The sequence below is a fragment of the Protopterus annectens genome, chromosome 2.part0, assembly GCF_019279795.1.
Source record: "Protopterus annectens isolate FY-2018-M chromosome 2.part0, PAN1.0, whole genome shotgun sequence".
NCBI classification, from domain to species: domain Eukaryota; kingdom Metazoa; phylum Chordata; order Ceratodontiformes; family Protopteridae; genus Protopterus; species Protopterus annectens.
The window spans coordinates 1,757,083,704-1,757,099,869 of record NC_056728.1 but is presented as its reverse complement, the minus strand read 5'-3'; the positions used below and the strand labels follow the sequence as shown (position 1 = coordinate 1,757,099,869).

Below are 16,166 nucleotides of genomic sequence, written 5' to 3'. Positions count from 1 at the left end.
TAGTGAACTGGTTACATGGACTATACAGGACTCTATGAAGGCACTTCTCAAACTGTATAAAATTACAATGTGCTAAGTAGGCTCATCTTATTTTCTTCAGCTTTTGTACAAAAAACTTGCTTACGTACCTGGGCTTCCAGCGATTCTTAAAATTTACTATATTATTTATTTGTCAAAGCAACATTTCAGGTAAACTTGTATCATCTTGTAAAGTTTCAGATGAAACTTCCTAATGTTTAAATACTGTTGTACAATGACAGTTTATGTCTGGTGGGCTGGAGGAACTCCAGAGCTAAGTTTCAAAGCTGCAATAAATGAAAGCACTGAGCTGTGAGATGGGTTGTACTTGGAATACTATTCCATAATTAATGCTACAAGTGATAAATGCTTTGTTAGCTGATTGTAGCTTGTGCTGAGATAAGGAAAGGAAGGATTCACATGAGGTAAGGAATTAAACAGCTGCAGGATAGAATGAATGCAAATGCAACAGGTCTACGATGGCATGGGGCACTATTTATTTATTAATTTATAGATTCATATGAAAGTTAGGAATATTAAACTGTGATGAATGCAGAAATGCCATATTCTTTCAGGTGTTTTACGGCAGTCCTCCTGAAGAGCAGGTTGAAGGGTAAATACCCAAGCTCTGTTAAAAAGAGTATGTAGTCTGTGAATGTTAGTAATAGATATTGATGTAATTATGGTATAACAATTTATGAAGACTGTCTTTTACCACTGGTATTTTAGCATAGTTGCCAAAAGCAGACTATCTACAGATATTGAAGTGGTGTAGATATTTAATTTTGTGTCTTGGAAATTTGAAATCTAAGGACAACTATGAGATCAAGCCACAGACCAAGGTATCCTGGCATTTGTAGAGTTTTAAGCATTTTCAGTGCTATGTCCACATATGCAGATTCCGTGCTGCAGTTCAGGTCTTGGCATATACTCTGATTAGTACAGCATTTATGTAAAATATTTAATACTGTGCTACTTTTTGTATAAACCACATACTACTGGAAAACAGATTCTGTTAAAGGTTACTAGATAAAATGAGTGCTGTGTGCTCAGCTCTAAGCAGCCCTAGATCACAGTGAAAAGGACTGCACTGACCTGAGAGCTGTCAACTGCTAAAAACGAAAAGGTAAAAAAAAAAACTGTTCAAGGATGGCTCTTTGTGACATTAACTGGCTGAAGGAAAATTGTTCTTTTACACAATTACCTTAAATGACCAAAGACAGTTTATGAACCACATATGAAAAGGAAAGGAGGTAATTTTTATTCAGTAAGAAGAAAGAGGGACTATGTACCACAGAAATGAAGGCCTTGAGGAAGTTAATGAACATTGTACCAGTCAGTCAGCCATTATCCATGCTTCTGAAAATGGACTTAAAGCCTGAGAGGAGAGTGGTGGTATGAGGCTGGGTGAAAGTCACATTCATTTTAGTAAAGGACACAGGTTGAAAGATGGCTCTTGATTTTTTATTTATTTATTAACTGGATAAGTAAACTTGTCTGAGGCCCATTTTCAGGAATGACCCAGGCCCCAAAGGCATTACATAAAAAAGTAATATAAGAAATGTAAAGCAAACATTTTGTACATAACAATAATTTTGGCATATGCAAACACAGAATTATTTATACAAACACTGAACAATATGAAAAATGTATTTAATCTTAAATGTTTACCATTTTAATATTAAGTAAAATTCAAATGTTTTCATATGAGGGAAGATGGTAAGAAGTGAAAGAGTGAGTGAGAGTAACAGCTAGTATTGAGACAGAACAACATGGAACTCTGAAAAAGTTATATGTAGTAAAATTTGGTGCAATGCTAGGGAGACGTTACATTGTGATGATTTTATGACAGAGAAGGATTGTAGTAAAGTTGGAAACAATGAGAGGGGGAAGGTAAAGGGGTGGGAATATGATTGTAATGGGTGGGAGCAGTGTGTAAAATATTGAGCAGAAAGTTAGAGAAGACGAAAAGAAAGATGACAGAGAGGTGATTGAGCAGTCAGCAACTTTTAGTGATATGTTTATTAGGAGGGTGTCAACAAAGTGCAGGTTGGTGAGTTGTATCCAGTGTTATCAAAGTAGGTGCACTGTAAGCTTTGTTTGAGGTGTTTTATGGCTTGCTGCCTGAAACTTTGAAGGTTGTGTTTAACCCTAATGTTTTCTGGAACAGAGTTCCACACTGCTGGTGCATGTTTGACAAATATGTTTTCGACCTTAGTTAAAGTGAATGGGGGTCTAGCTAGAAGAGTGTCAATGGAGTTTTGTAGACAATAGGATTTGGTTCTGAAAAGAATTTTTTTTTACACAATGCAGTGGTTGTCACTAATTTAATTGACTGCGTTCAGCAGGCTGGACGGTCTGGCATGGACTGGGAGCCAACTGGATTTTGAAACAGTCAAACAGTAATGTGCATTGAGAGGGCTGAGTTGATATCTGTGGATACTATTTTGGTCTTTAGCAATATGTCTGTAGTGTGACTGGAATAAGTAGCTTCAATGGGAAGACCACATACTAGTCATAGTAGCAGTACTCTTAAAGCTGTATCTTGCCTGGTGTCTAATGTCAGAAGGTGAAATATATTACATGCTATTCAGAGTTGGGTTAACACTTTGCTGATGTCACCCTTGATGTGAGGTAGGAAAGAGAAGGTTAGGTCGAGAGTTAGCCCTAATTATTTTTGTGATATGATTACACCCTGTGAGTTAATTGTGTGGAGGAATGTTCACAAGTCTTTTACTTGTACCAAATAACATGACAATGTTTTTTTTTCCCCATGTTAAGTGTTAACTTGTTAAATGACCATTTCCATGGACTTTCAAAGTTTGTAAAGCATTTTGAAACTCAGTGACAGTGTTGGCTGGTCAGGTAATAGCAATGTCATCAGTATATAATAGGCAGTTTAGTTGATATAGATACCATGGCAGATCATTAATAAAGAGGAAAAAGTGGAAGAGTGCAAGTAATGAGCCTTGTGGGATGCAAGAAGTGGTGGTTCCTGATAGTTTACCACTTTGGCTAGTACTTAAGAAAAACGGTCTGTTATGGCAAAGGCTGGTGAATCAGTGGCATACTTCATCAAAAAATGGATATGGTTCACATTTCCTGAATCTCTGAAGATCTACAAATAAGGCATATGCAAGCTTGCCATTTTCTACATTGTTAAAAATTTGCTTTGTGAGTGATAAGGCAGCTGTCTAGGTGTTGTATTTAGGTCTAAATCCATATTGTCCACGGGAGTATATGCTGTATTTAGTGAGATAATCCAATTTCTGGTTGTAAAAAAAGGATCTTAAGTAATTTGGCCGGTAGTCATTGCTAGTTTTAAGGTGGAGTGTTTTGGCCAGAGGAATTATTGTGGCATGTATAAAGAAATCGGGGACTAACTTTGTTATGAGGGTGAGACTGAAGATGTGTGCTACTGGGGAGGAAAGCAATTTGCACCCAAATACTATGGTCATGAACAGAGAAAGTTACTGTAACTCCATGTCTGTTATGTTAACTGATTCATCTACATATGTGTCTTTGAACAATGGCCAGATTAATAAATTGTTTTTCTTGAGTTAAAGTAGCTGTGTATGGATTATTTTTAAATTATAATACATCATCTGAATTGTTTGCATATATTTCTGTCATTTAACCTGTTATACCAGCTATTTATGCATCACCTAAAGTTCATAAAATCCTGCTGAATCCACCTATGTGCCCAAATATTTCTATCTGTGGTTGACTCACAGAACCATTTTCAATTTATTTTGAACAGGTCCAAAAACCCTATTTGAATGATACTGAACAGATTATTGGTACTGGTGACTTTGTAAGAAAGTCGAGCACATGGCACACCATGGATCAAAAATAGTTTTATACCACACTGGTGTTTCAAATCTAGGGGGACCCTATACGCTTTACTTATAACTCTTCTTTGTTGCTATGTCTGACTTTGCCTCTAGTATAAGGTCTTCCCTACTAGGTTTACTTATCTGGGATGAGTTATCCTTCACTTCCAGTGTTTTGACATCAGTCTCCTGTAGTTTTTACATCAGTCCCCAGCAGTTTAACTGGTCTGTCTCTTGCTAATTAAACCCTAGTTTAGCTTCTGCCCAGGTTTTCATCTCCCCTCCACTTAAAAGTTGCTCCTGCAGTCTGGGTTTTTTTTTGTTTATTTCTTTGTATGTCAGAAGCCCTTGACACTCCTTCACACACTCCCTCTCTCTCTCTCTCTCTTTCTTTACATAGGGAGTAACACATTGGAATTATCCATTTTCAAGATCTTACAGTGTTTTAAGATAATATTTTTAATAGATTTTTCCAGTATAAAACTGTGAAAACCCTTCATCCTTATAATTCTTTATGGTCTTCCATATCTCCATCTGCTTTTCATCTTGATCTCCTTTCCACCAACCCAGTTTTTCCATTTTGGTTTGTAGCTTTGAATTTGCATCAGATATAACAACTTAAGCTGTGTGATGTTAAAATAGGTCTCAAGATCCGGCAGTCCCCTTCTACTCTCATAAGGACCTTGTAGTCCTATTTTAGGATTGAAATGGATCTATATGACCCAATATCAGTCAGCTTCTTGCCCTCTTTTGATATAACTACCTGTACACACCTCCCCGCACACTTTAAAAACATTGTTGAATAGCTCTTTACTTTACAAATTCTAAGTACGAGTTCCCCATTTCTTTTCCACATTTCTATTAGGATACCATCTGGGTCTGGTGTTATCCCTGTATTTTGGCTTCACCCATCGCCTCCTTTTTCTTATTTTTACATATGGGGTTGGGATATTATATCAGGAGTGAATGCTCACACTGCCAAGTGGCTAGCCCTGCCACATTTATTCTTCCATTCCACACACATGTACACTCACTCATACCTAAGTTCAGTTTACAGTGTCCATCCACCTTCTGTGTTATCTTTGTAATGTGGGAGGAAACAGCAGCACCCACAGAAAACCCAAGTGAACACAGAACATGCAGACTCTGCACAGAAAACATCTCAGCTGAGAATCAAACTGGAGAACTTCTTGTTGTGAGGTGACAACAGTACCTGCCATGCCACCGAGCCAACTTTTCTAAGTGGTCTACCACTGAATGGTGATTGTGGCTGAAGAGAGTGTAGTTTTGAGAGATAGTTGGAGAGATCCATGCATCCCCTTTTATCCACGACTGTGTTATGCCCATTACCTTGAGGTTGTTTTGACTGAGCCATAGTTCAAGTTGTGCCCTTTTGTTGTTAATGCTGCATTTGTTTAGATTACGTCATTTTCAGGCTGAATGGATCTGGGTTTAATTGTATGTCCCAGCCTAGTAACTGTAACAGTGTTTCCAATAATGGTATGAGCTTGTGGTTATTAAAGTTGGGGCTGAGAGGAGAGGTCATGATAGAGGAAAGAGAGAGAGAGAGAGAGAAAGAGGAGAAATTTATTACAGTAGCTATATGTGACACTGATTTAAGAGGCCCACTAGATAAGTTGATCAAAATGGAGTGGAGGAAGAGACATCTATGAGTAGAAAATGAGTTTGTGTGAAAGGAAGGTTTATGTGGGCAGACGTAGTAACAGAAGTGAGATAGGAAACATGACAGTGCCAGAGCTGTTAGAATATATAGAAATTAGTTTAGAGTGGTAATCCCAATTTAACAAAAGAGGTCAGGAGATAGGACTGGGTAGTGGTGATTGACAGGAGAGGTTAAGTAAGTATAAAGCTAGCTGCCTGTGTGATGTCTGACAATGAGATGGGAGGGGAGTGAATTAGACCACCAATAAGTATCAGCATAAGTTAAACAGCCTGTGCATAATCAGTTCTGCTCCTTCCCCAATGTAGTCAGTGTAACTTATCTCAGTTAAGTATGAAATCTTTATGTGGGAAACAGTGCATGTGTCTGATGCAAGGCACCAGCATATATTGCCTGTTTCAGAAATAAATCCAAATCAATACATAGGTCATAGGACTAGATGAACACACAAGCATGTTACTATATTCTTGAGCAAAACATATTCTTTTAGGCTGTATAAGTACTGGCAGTGCTGTGCCCTAAAATGGCAGCACAGTGCATGTTGAGGGAAACAGTAAACAAATAAACCAAGGTTGTTCTGTTCAAGCCACCTAGAATTGCTAGATAGGTATTTGGTCAACAGAGTTCAGATAGTCATGTCTAGCTTGGGTAGGAGATATAAAGTGTTAATGTAACAGAGATCTCCAGTCTGGGCAAATAGGTTAACAGAAATCAGTTAATTTCAGAGAACATATATTTAAAAGACAGAAATCATTTGCCTAATACCTCGAATGGCAACCTAGAATTAGGATATAGGATATTAGATGCTGGTTGTCTCTGCCCCTTGTATAGCTGCAATTGATGATGAAAAGAGGTTATGCTACAGTTTGCTACCTCTAAAGAGTAAAAGGAAATCTGTTAAAAAATGTGAGAGGGAAGAGCAGCAAAAGTTTGGGTTCTGGTAATGATTTATAAGGGTTAGTTGAATAACTGTCGAAGGATAGTGACACTAGTTAATGTGATTGGAACACGTTAATGAGCTTGTTCAGAAGGTGGGTAGGAATGCAGAGAAGTGGTTTACGTAGAATAAGTGTAAAGGTATGGGGGTGGGAATGGGGTAGGGTAGAGAGCAAAGAGAACCATTGCAAAGTGTGGTTGAATGGAATAGGGCCATTCCCCCATGAAAAGGAAGAAATCTGTAAAAGGCATTTCAAATCTTAGAACTAAGAGGTGTTAGTATGGAAAGAGAGTGAGCTGAGGGCAGAAATATGTGCAAGTTAAGCAAAACAGAAACAGAGCAAAGTGAGAACAAAAAGGGTGAGACCCTTATACTGTTTAGGTACAGAAATGTTCTAGCAGGGATTTTTCCACGTTAGAACATTTTAGTGTTGTTTGCATATTTAATTTTATGTCTGTTGTTGTAGTACTATAGTTTTTGTGTTTTGCAATATTATTATATTTTATTTGCTTTTTTACTGCTGTTATTATATGTAGATAGAAAGCCATATCTAGATGTAGACACACAATCACATGTATGTATGTATGTGTGTGTGTATATATATATATATATATATATATATATATATATATATATATATATATACACACACATACACGTACATTCATTTTTTTCTGTATGTTGACTGGCTGATTTTTCTTTTTGATCTTATGCTCTCTGAAAAGTTATTTAAAATGAATGATTGATGGTCTTGTCTTACTAGCCTGATACTGCCGACTGCAGCTTCTGTATTGGAGCCATATTAAATGCAGATGTTTGTCAGATGTGCTAAATGCTTGAGTGCCTTGTAGAAATAGTCTGGTTAGGGCACATAATCTTTGCAGATTATTAACCTTTTCAGCAGTATATTATTATCTTTCTTGTGCAGAATACTAAAATAACTTGCCTGTCTAACAGATGACACATACAACACTGTACAGTTTGCAGGGTTTACTGTCTTCAAGTTGCTTCTCAGTACAACATGAAAGGTATTCTCCAGTATGCAGATCTAACAGATCAGATCTCACATATATACATTCTTATGAAAGCAGTCTTTTGGGAACTCTCAAAGTAATTACTTTGGTATTTTCTGATGTTATACAGTAATTTATTAAACTTTTAAGTAGTCTTTCCTGTTTAAGAATGGTTCTGTGTGAACAAAAGTCTTTCAATGATGTTATGCAGTCTGTTAATAAGCTCCTTTGTGTTCTTGTTTCAAGGTGAATTACATGACAGTTCAATAAGTTCTTCTTGCCTCCAACTTGGTTCCTTCTTCGCACTTGGGTCCTTAACTGTATTCCTTGAAGCTTGCCTTAAACACTGAACATTCAGCCTATCCTTCTCAGCATTATTTAAGCTGTATCAGCATGTTACATACAGATTAATGCAGTTTTATTTATTTATTTAATTTTTAGCTGAGAACAGTTGAACCCTTTAATAAATGTATGCTAGCAAACAGAAATGTATGCATCTAACTGACTATATTGTTCCTACATATATTACAGCAACAGAAGTGTATATGCATCTAACTAGCAAATAGGTGTACATGCATTTATACATATCTAAATATATATATATCTAACAATTCCCTTGGTTTTGTTTTAAAAATACAAAACCAGTATACATCGGTATATACTCTTTGGTTAAGTCATAAGTTTTATCACTATTAACTAAAAATCACACTGGGAAACAAAACCTTTACTTTTCTTTTGATGCAGCAAGTTAACACAGTTTTATATTGTCAACACAATGATAACAACCATTACTATTACAACTGGATGAACTATTTAATTTAACAACTTTTTTCTTTTGAAGACCATTTTGTAAAAATGCCTCACCAGTTAGGAGCTGTATTTTGCAATTGCTGAATATGACTACACAGTGATGCTTTATACAGTGATTTTACATTGACAATGTTTGTGAATTTTATTGTAAAGGCATTGCAGCCTTGTTTTTTGAAATAAACACATATGTCATAAATGTCAAGCTTTGACTTGTTACTATACAGACAAATGAACTGAGAAACAATTTCTGTGAATAGGTTAAAACTTGAATGCAAAACTGTCAATTTACACAGATAGAAAACATGGTTTATACACTGAAGAATGCTGTTTACATATTAAACTATTTACTGCACAGCATACGTGTGCTTGTACAGAATGTTTTTGTATTTGTACATACATGGGCTGTAATGTATACTCAGTCTAGTTTACAAACTTAGTATTAAACTGAAGCCTGCTAATTAAACATTACTTGAAACATTGAAATGTATTTCTGGTGACATTTCTCTTACTACTGTACATGTTGATGATAATTTAATTACTTAATGACAATAAAAAGGCATGGTTGTCTTTTAATAATTACTGAATTATTAAGACAGACCAATATGTTTTTCTTGTACCTTTATTTTAGTCCCTTCTGCAGTATTGTTTACACAGTCAGTGTTGAATAGTGCCCTTCCACCTGTGGTATGCAGAATTTTATTGTAGCATTAAAACAAAATCCCATGGGATGAATAAACAAGGAGTCAGTAGTTCTGGTGTTTGATGAAAGACAATTTGTTGACACTGTCCAGTGATCCAGCTTCCTTCCCTAGGGAGTAACAACATTTACGCCCATGTACAGTTCTGTATGTGTAAAGCATAGTCAACTGATGAAACAGGATAAATAGCATAAAATCGCTGACTGCTGTTTATATGTATATCTTGTCTCAATGCTCTCTATAGGTCAAAGAATCTGTTCATTAACCTCATAGTTGAGAGGCTTACCTCGATATTTCAGTTGCGCCATTCAAACAGCAACCTCGGTCAAAAAGTGGCGTGTGGCATCTCTTTAAGTCTTAACTTCTGGGAACCACCAGTCGCTGAATGCGACTGGCGGCGTTGCCTTTGTGGCTGCATGCTGCTGCTTTGTGGTATAAATCCAGTTCCAGTTTTTTGGTTAGCCTAGCCTCTCTCTATCATATTTTCATTTACATACACATGGTTGTTGGTTCAAACGCCTAACGGGGCCTAGCTCAGTCAGAAAATAGCTCCACCATACGGGTCACGGGTCAAGAACGGGATGTAATATCACCCTGTGTGCGACGCGGGTGTGGGGGTAATTCAATCTCCTGCTGTGCCCCTTCAATCATGCCCCCAGACGGATAAACAAAGCTCAATATTAAAGTCAATAAAAAACGAATCCATGTGGAGTGAATGCTCTATAAATGCAGCAACTCTAAGACGAAAATAAAAACGTAAAAAAATAAGAGCAAAATAATGAAGGGGTAGCAAAGCTACACGTTCCGCTTTCCAAAATAGTCAAACTAAAGTCAAAATACTCAACTTAAACCAAAAATAAATAAAGCAAAGATTTATTGCAATATAATACGTTAAGAAGGCCAAGGCTTGGGCTTCTTCAGATTAGCTTACAAACAACCTCTCACATTACATTACTTAAATTAAAAAAGGCTTTTCAAATTGACATTACTTACTAAAAATGCATAAAAATAAGGTTAAAGCACATAATCAAAACATAAAACATAATAGATATCAAATAATCCAGGTATCATAATGATATGTATACCTAATAAAATCTAATAAAAATACAAATCAAATAAATGGGTAAAAATGTATATGATGAATAAAAAATATGTAATGCATGTAAGTATGTTTAGATGTTTTGTATATGGGAGAGAATAAGAATATGTGTATTTGAATGCAGGTAATGCTCATACACTAGTATGCCATTCATATGCAATATGTCATTTGCGATCAAACAATCTACCACTCTTTACAGCTATCCCTAACAAGGAGGGGGCATTGAAATGATTGACACTTGATTTAAGGATACTGTCCCCAGATCAGGAGGGCATTGCAGAGCCAGTAGAAAAACAATTTTAACAGTTTTATGTGTTTTTGTGTTCTAGATAACCTTTCAACCTTTAGATGGTTGCTGCATGTGGCTATGGGCACATCTTGTGCCAATAATACTTCCAATCAGCTTATGGCTGAATGGAGAACAGCGTCCCTTTCTTTCATCCATGTACCAGAATAATATACCATTCAATCTATATATAATGTAATTAATCTTTTCCTGTCTGTATGGGGCACATCTATCTTACATAAACATTTTTTTATGAAACACGTTGAGTTATTCAGTTTTACCATGGAGTTTTCTGGCACATTTATTCTTTCCTTGGACGGTATGTTCCTTGATTACATGATGGGATGGTGGAACACGGGCTTGTATCGCACATGGCTTGTATCGTGCAACCCTTCTACATCAGCTTGGCCATGCATCCGGGAAATTAGATGCATGGATCCGGTGGACAAGTCCATGTATTATCCAGGCATACACCCACATATATCAAGGTATATATGGGGTTATGGATCTTGAGAAGAGGTTGGAGACAACGTGTTGCTACAACTCTTTGGATGCTGGGGTGATGCATGAAGCATTATGAGAGCAATGGATACTAGGAGCAATGCCATATTTTTCTGATGGAGCTGATTTCTCTGATACTCCACACTATTGTTAGTTCGTGACAGTGTCAACAAATTGTCTTTCCTTTTTACTATAACTAAAGACATTGGTTCCATCAAAGACTTTTGTCAAACATTGCGCTGCTTTTTCGGTGGAGGACCCTAATCAAGGAAAAAATCAGTGGTGACAGACCCAAGTTTGTATCGAACACAAGAAACCTTAAGGATCGGCTCTATGCTATCCAAAGATTGCACATCAAACAACTGGTGAACTAACAGCTATTATGGCACTGCACAGATGGCATATTTTTACTTTACATCCCCTTACTTCCCCCTTGACCTATTCATATTCATGGGACATACCTTACACACCACGCAGTTCGTGGCAGTTGCATTGTATGAGATGTGTTTATTTTACTTGGTGCAGTGGCTTGCTGCTTTTAAGGTAGTGTGGCAAAAGCGACAGGAGCTCGGAGGACAGGATCCGGAATGCATACACACACACAAACATCAGGCTAAACACGTTCATGAACATGCCAAAACACGCTCATGACACACACTTTAAATTTATGTCCATTGTTAAAACTTAGGAGATTGAGATATCACAAATGAGAAGGCATTTATAAGCCCTAGCCAAAAATTGTTGTTTACGCTTATGCCCCTTATATGAAAAATACATTTATTCCACAGCATAGGGAGTCTCTGAGATAAATCTATCCCTCCAGCCCATTAATTCTGGGTTGGACATGGCCCTGAGCAGACGGTATGCGACTGAATAGAGCTGAGTTTCTTCAATCTGATATTGGAGTCCTTTTATCCTTTTGGTGAGGACTGGGGGGGGTCTCCGGTGAGATACATCCGGAATGGGGCATTGTACTCGATCATTGGTCTGATAAGTGAAGAGTAATACTTACATACATATACATATTTTTTATTCATCATATACATTTTTCACCCATTTGTATTTTTACTTGATCTTATTAGATATAAGTAATGTAGAATGAGAGGTTGTTTGTATTTATTTACCTTTGGTCTACGTTAGAGTATTTTGACTTTAAGTTGACTCATTTGGAAACGGAACTTTGTAGCAAGCTTTGCTACCCCTTCATTGTTTTGCTCTATTTTTACGTTTTTATTGTAGCATTGTTTATTTGCTTTATGCTGTGAGAATTGAATGTATGCCTGCCCTCTGGCTATTAGGGACCTGCATAATTTATTTGAAATACACACCATGGTTCATTTACTGTTTGTACTCAGTGCAACTAAGATTTTTCTTTTAACATTTACCTGCAAACAGATTATTAATGACATATATGTACAATTGTGATGTTTTATTACAATTACCAAGTAGGGTTTCTGTAGACTCTCTTGCTTTTTGCTTATTGCTGCAAGTGAATACTTAGCAATTATGTTTTAGTAACAATAATATTTTAGAAAAATGTAAGCCAACCTGGCCTGGCAACCAGTCTTGTTTTTCTTTTACCTTATAAATTTCAATACCAGTAACATTTTATCTCACCAGCATTCCTTGTAACTGCCCATCTCAGCCTGGAAAGATCTGAGCTCACATAAGACAAAACCTCTTACTTTTTTCCCTTTCTGCACATTCTAGGCTCTTAAACCATAGCACATCTCTTAACCCCTTCAGCACTTTTTTTTACCTTCAGTCATCTGTTACTACACTTGTAACTTGATATTAGAATGCAGTTGTAAAACACTTATAACTATAATAAGTATTTGTAATTTGCGTAACTATGCATAATTTTAAACTTGGGTTTTATTTGTAGTATTACATACTCAGTACAACCTTATATTACTAATATTGCTTTTGAATACTGTTTTTGCTGGAGTTTCTGCTATTTTTGATGCTATTATACAATTTTAAAATATTGTAAAAAAACAGATATTGTCTTAACTAACACATGCTTAAAACAGATATATTTACATTATTTACATTTGCTGTTGTCTGCCTTTTGCTCTTCTGCATTTTAAACAGATGCACTTTAGGTGAAAGGAAAATACATCCATGTCAGTCTTGTGGCCTCATGCTTTTTCTGCTTTTAACTACTCTCATTTGATTTCTATAACCTAGAACTGTTCTGTTATTTCAAGTGGTGATTTTACATTACTGTTTAACTGATAACTGTCTTGCTTTAACTGAATGAAAGTTACATTAGCTCCTGCTGTGTATGCTAACCACTTTCTAGATGTAGAATAGTATGTTGTAAATTATTTTTTATTAGTGTAGCTAACTGCTGTTGGTTTAACTCTTTACCAACCAGATTCTTTTTGTCTTGTGATTTTGCACGAGCTGTCTAATATGTCTCTGTATTTTGTTCTGCTGACTCTAAAGCTCTTATGCACTTTAAAAAAGTATTTGCATATAGGTTCATAGGTAAGTACTAGGCTATCTGCCCAAGGGCATTTATAAGCCTAGCCATAATGTCTGCACCACTGTCCAGCAGAGCCACTGCAGTGATCCCCGAGGTAAATTTTCTGTTTCCCATCCACACGTCAAGGTTTCTCTTGAAGAGTGTTAGTGAGGGGCTCTGCCTGATGTATATTGGAATCCTGTTCCAAAGCATGAGGAGTCTCAGGGACAGGAATCTATCCCTTCAGCATGTCCTATTTATTGTTGTGGTGAGGTTTATATCTCTAGAGTGTGTGGCTCTCCAGGATTTGTTTTTTTTAGGTGGAGCATGTCCATCAATTCTGGGTTGGACATGGCCTTGTATGTCAGGCAGAGATCACCTCTGAGTAAGCGGTATGCAACCAAGTACAGCTGGAGATTCTTGAGACAGGCTGCATAGGGCATCTGTTTGAGGCCAGTAATCCTCTTGGTTAGATACTTTTGTGCTCTTTCCAGCTGTTCCAGGTGTCTTGTAAGGTACATCCCAAATGGGGCATTGTATTTTATGATGGGTCTAATGAGTGATGAGTAGAGAGGCAGAATAACCTCTTTTGTGCTAGATGCGAACCCTTTTGTGATTAGGTGGGCCACATAGAAGGATTTTCTAACCACTTTGGCAATATGATTATCAAAGGAGAGATTACTATCTACTTGGGTCTCCAGATCCCTTATTACATTTTCTGTATTTAGGGGACTACTACTTATGTGGTAGTTCATGGGTACTTTATTTTTTCCAAAGGGGATGACTATGCACTTTTTGGCATTTAGCTTGAGGCCATGATATTGACACCGGGTATCCATCTCAGTGAGACCCTTCTGGAGGGTGCCTGTATCAGCAGGAGAATCAATCATGGCCCCTAGTTTGCAGTTGTCTGTGAACTTGGTCAGCCATAGTCCTCCTATGCTTGCCTGTACCTCTGAGAAGTATATACCGAACAGGAGGGGTCCTAGGACTGAGCCCTGGGGGACACCACTTGTAATCGGTTTTAAGTCAAACATAGAGCCTGCAACTCTCACCATGTGGGTTCTATCCATGAGCCAGTTGGCAACCCATCTCATGACGTAGGGGTTTATATTAAAGCTGGTGAGTTTGTCTATAATACTAGAATGGGGAATGGTGTCAAAAGCCTCTAGGTCTAGGTAGGCTGTGTGGACCTCCTTTCCCTTGTCTAATGCCTTGGTAACTGTCTCAAAGAAGTCCACCTGGTTTAGGAGGCATGATCTGCCCTTAACAAAGCCAAACTGGGTAGGGTCCAAGGTTTGGAGGTTCCCAATGTCTCTGTTAATGAGTTCCATGATGATGCGCTCCATAGCCTTGCAGACCAGGCTAGTCAGGCTTACAGGGTGATAGTTCCCAGGGTCCATTGTGGCTCCACCTTTGTAGAGTGGGATAACTGTTGCTGTGTGCCACTCTGTGGGTACATAGCCCATAGAGAGGCTGAGTTTGAACAGTGTGTTTAGGTGAGGGGTTAGTTCATTTTGGAGCTCTTGTAAGACACAGCCTGGGACATCGTCCAGTCCCATTGAAGCTGTGTTTTTGGCTTTGGATAGGACTGTTTGAACCTGTGTGTCAGTGATTGATGGGGCGCTACATTTTTCTGGTATGGTTATGGGCCCTTTAGGGGGTGAGCGGGGGGTGAAGTTTGTACTAAACCTGTCTGCCAGAATGTTGGCAATATCAGTTGGTTCAGTGTATTTTGTGCCATTCTGCACTAACTCAGAGCAGATTTGAGAGTTTCCACTTAGGTTCTTGACATAGCTAAAGAACGCTTTGTGGTTATCTTTGGAGTCACTGGCAATTTTTCTTTCAAAACTAGCCTTGGATGATTTAATGAAGGATTGCAGTTTCTTGCTGATACTGATCAGGGATGTCTTTCTTTCTTTCTTGGGATTTTATTCTTTTCTGTACTAGTTTCCTCCTTCCGTTGTATAGCTTGTTTGTGGCAGGGGTCCACCAGACTGGTTTCCTTTTCTTGGAGGAGTGAGTCTTGGTTTTACTTGGGATAGCACGATCCATGCATTCCTGCAGATGCTCATAGAGTGCCTTTGTAAAGGTTTCAGCAGCTTGGACAGCATTGTCCTTTAGCATGGGGGCTATGAAACTTTCCACCTCAGTCTTAAGTAACATGAAGTTTGCTTTTAAAAAGTTTTTCACGGTGGTTTCCTTGATTGGGGGTGGGGGCGGAATGTGGATATCCAGAGTGATTAGTCTATGGTCTGATCTAACCAGCGAGGGGTTGACCTCCGGTGTGCAACACCGGTCGCCCATGTTGGTGATGACCAGGTCCAATATGTTGTTCCTTCTGGTGGAGGTGTTGACAAGTTGATCCAGAGCATTCAAATTTATAAATTCTAGGAAGCGTTGGGCAAGGGAGTTAGTACTTGAGTAGTTCTCCCAGTTTATGTTTGGGTAACTGAAATCACTCAGTATTAGGGTGTTTGGTAGGACCTTCATATTTCCCAGTGTCTCCAGAAATGCGGAATGGGGGTCCTGGGTCATGGTGGGTGATCTGTAGCAAGCTACAATTTGGATTGCAGTTTTGCCCGTTGTTAGTTGCACATGGATGATCTCTGATGCATTGTGCTGCTCCACTAACCTGGGGTTGTGGGTATCCTTGACGAATATGGATACACCCCTGCCTTTTGTGTTTTGGTCCTGGTTCTGTGGCCAAAAGATATGGTATGAGTTATAGCCTAGTAGTGCTGGGGTGCTCTCAGGAGCCTTAAACCAGGTTTCTGTTACTGCACAGATGTCGATTTTCTCCATACTGAGGAGTGCCTC

The 16,166-nt window shown here is 38.0% G+C and overlaps 1 protein-coding gene and 1 long non-coding RNA gene across 3 annotated transcripts in view; one reads left to right on the top strand and one right to left on the bottom strand.

The window, feature by feature from the left end:
- LOC122793609 overlaps positions 1-7,849 on the top strand; it is a 372,997-nt gene extending 365,148 nt beyond the window's left edge. The window contains exon 3 of the long non-coding RNA XR_006363494.1: positions 7,729-7,849. This is a non-coding gene — a long non-coding RNA (uncharacterized LOC122793609). The remainder of the gene's footprint in view (positions 1-7,728) is intronic.
- The window catches only part of SLC66A1 (solute carrier family 66 member 1), a 506,383-nt gene that overhangs the window by 324,134 nt on the left and 166,083 nt on the right, over positions 1-16,166 (bottom strand). The gene's annotated exons all lie outside the window — the stretch shown is intronic.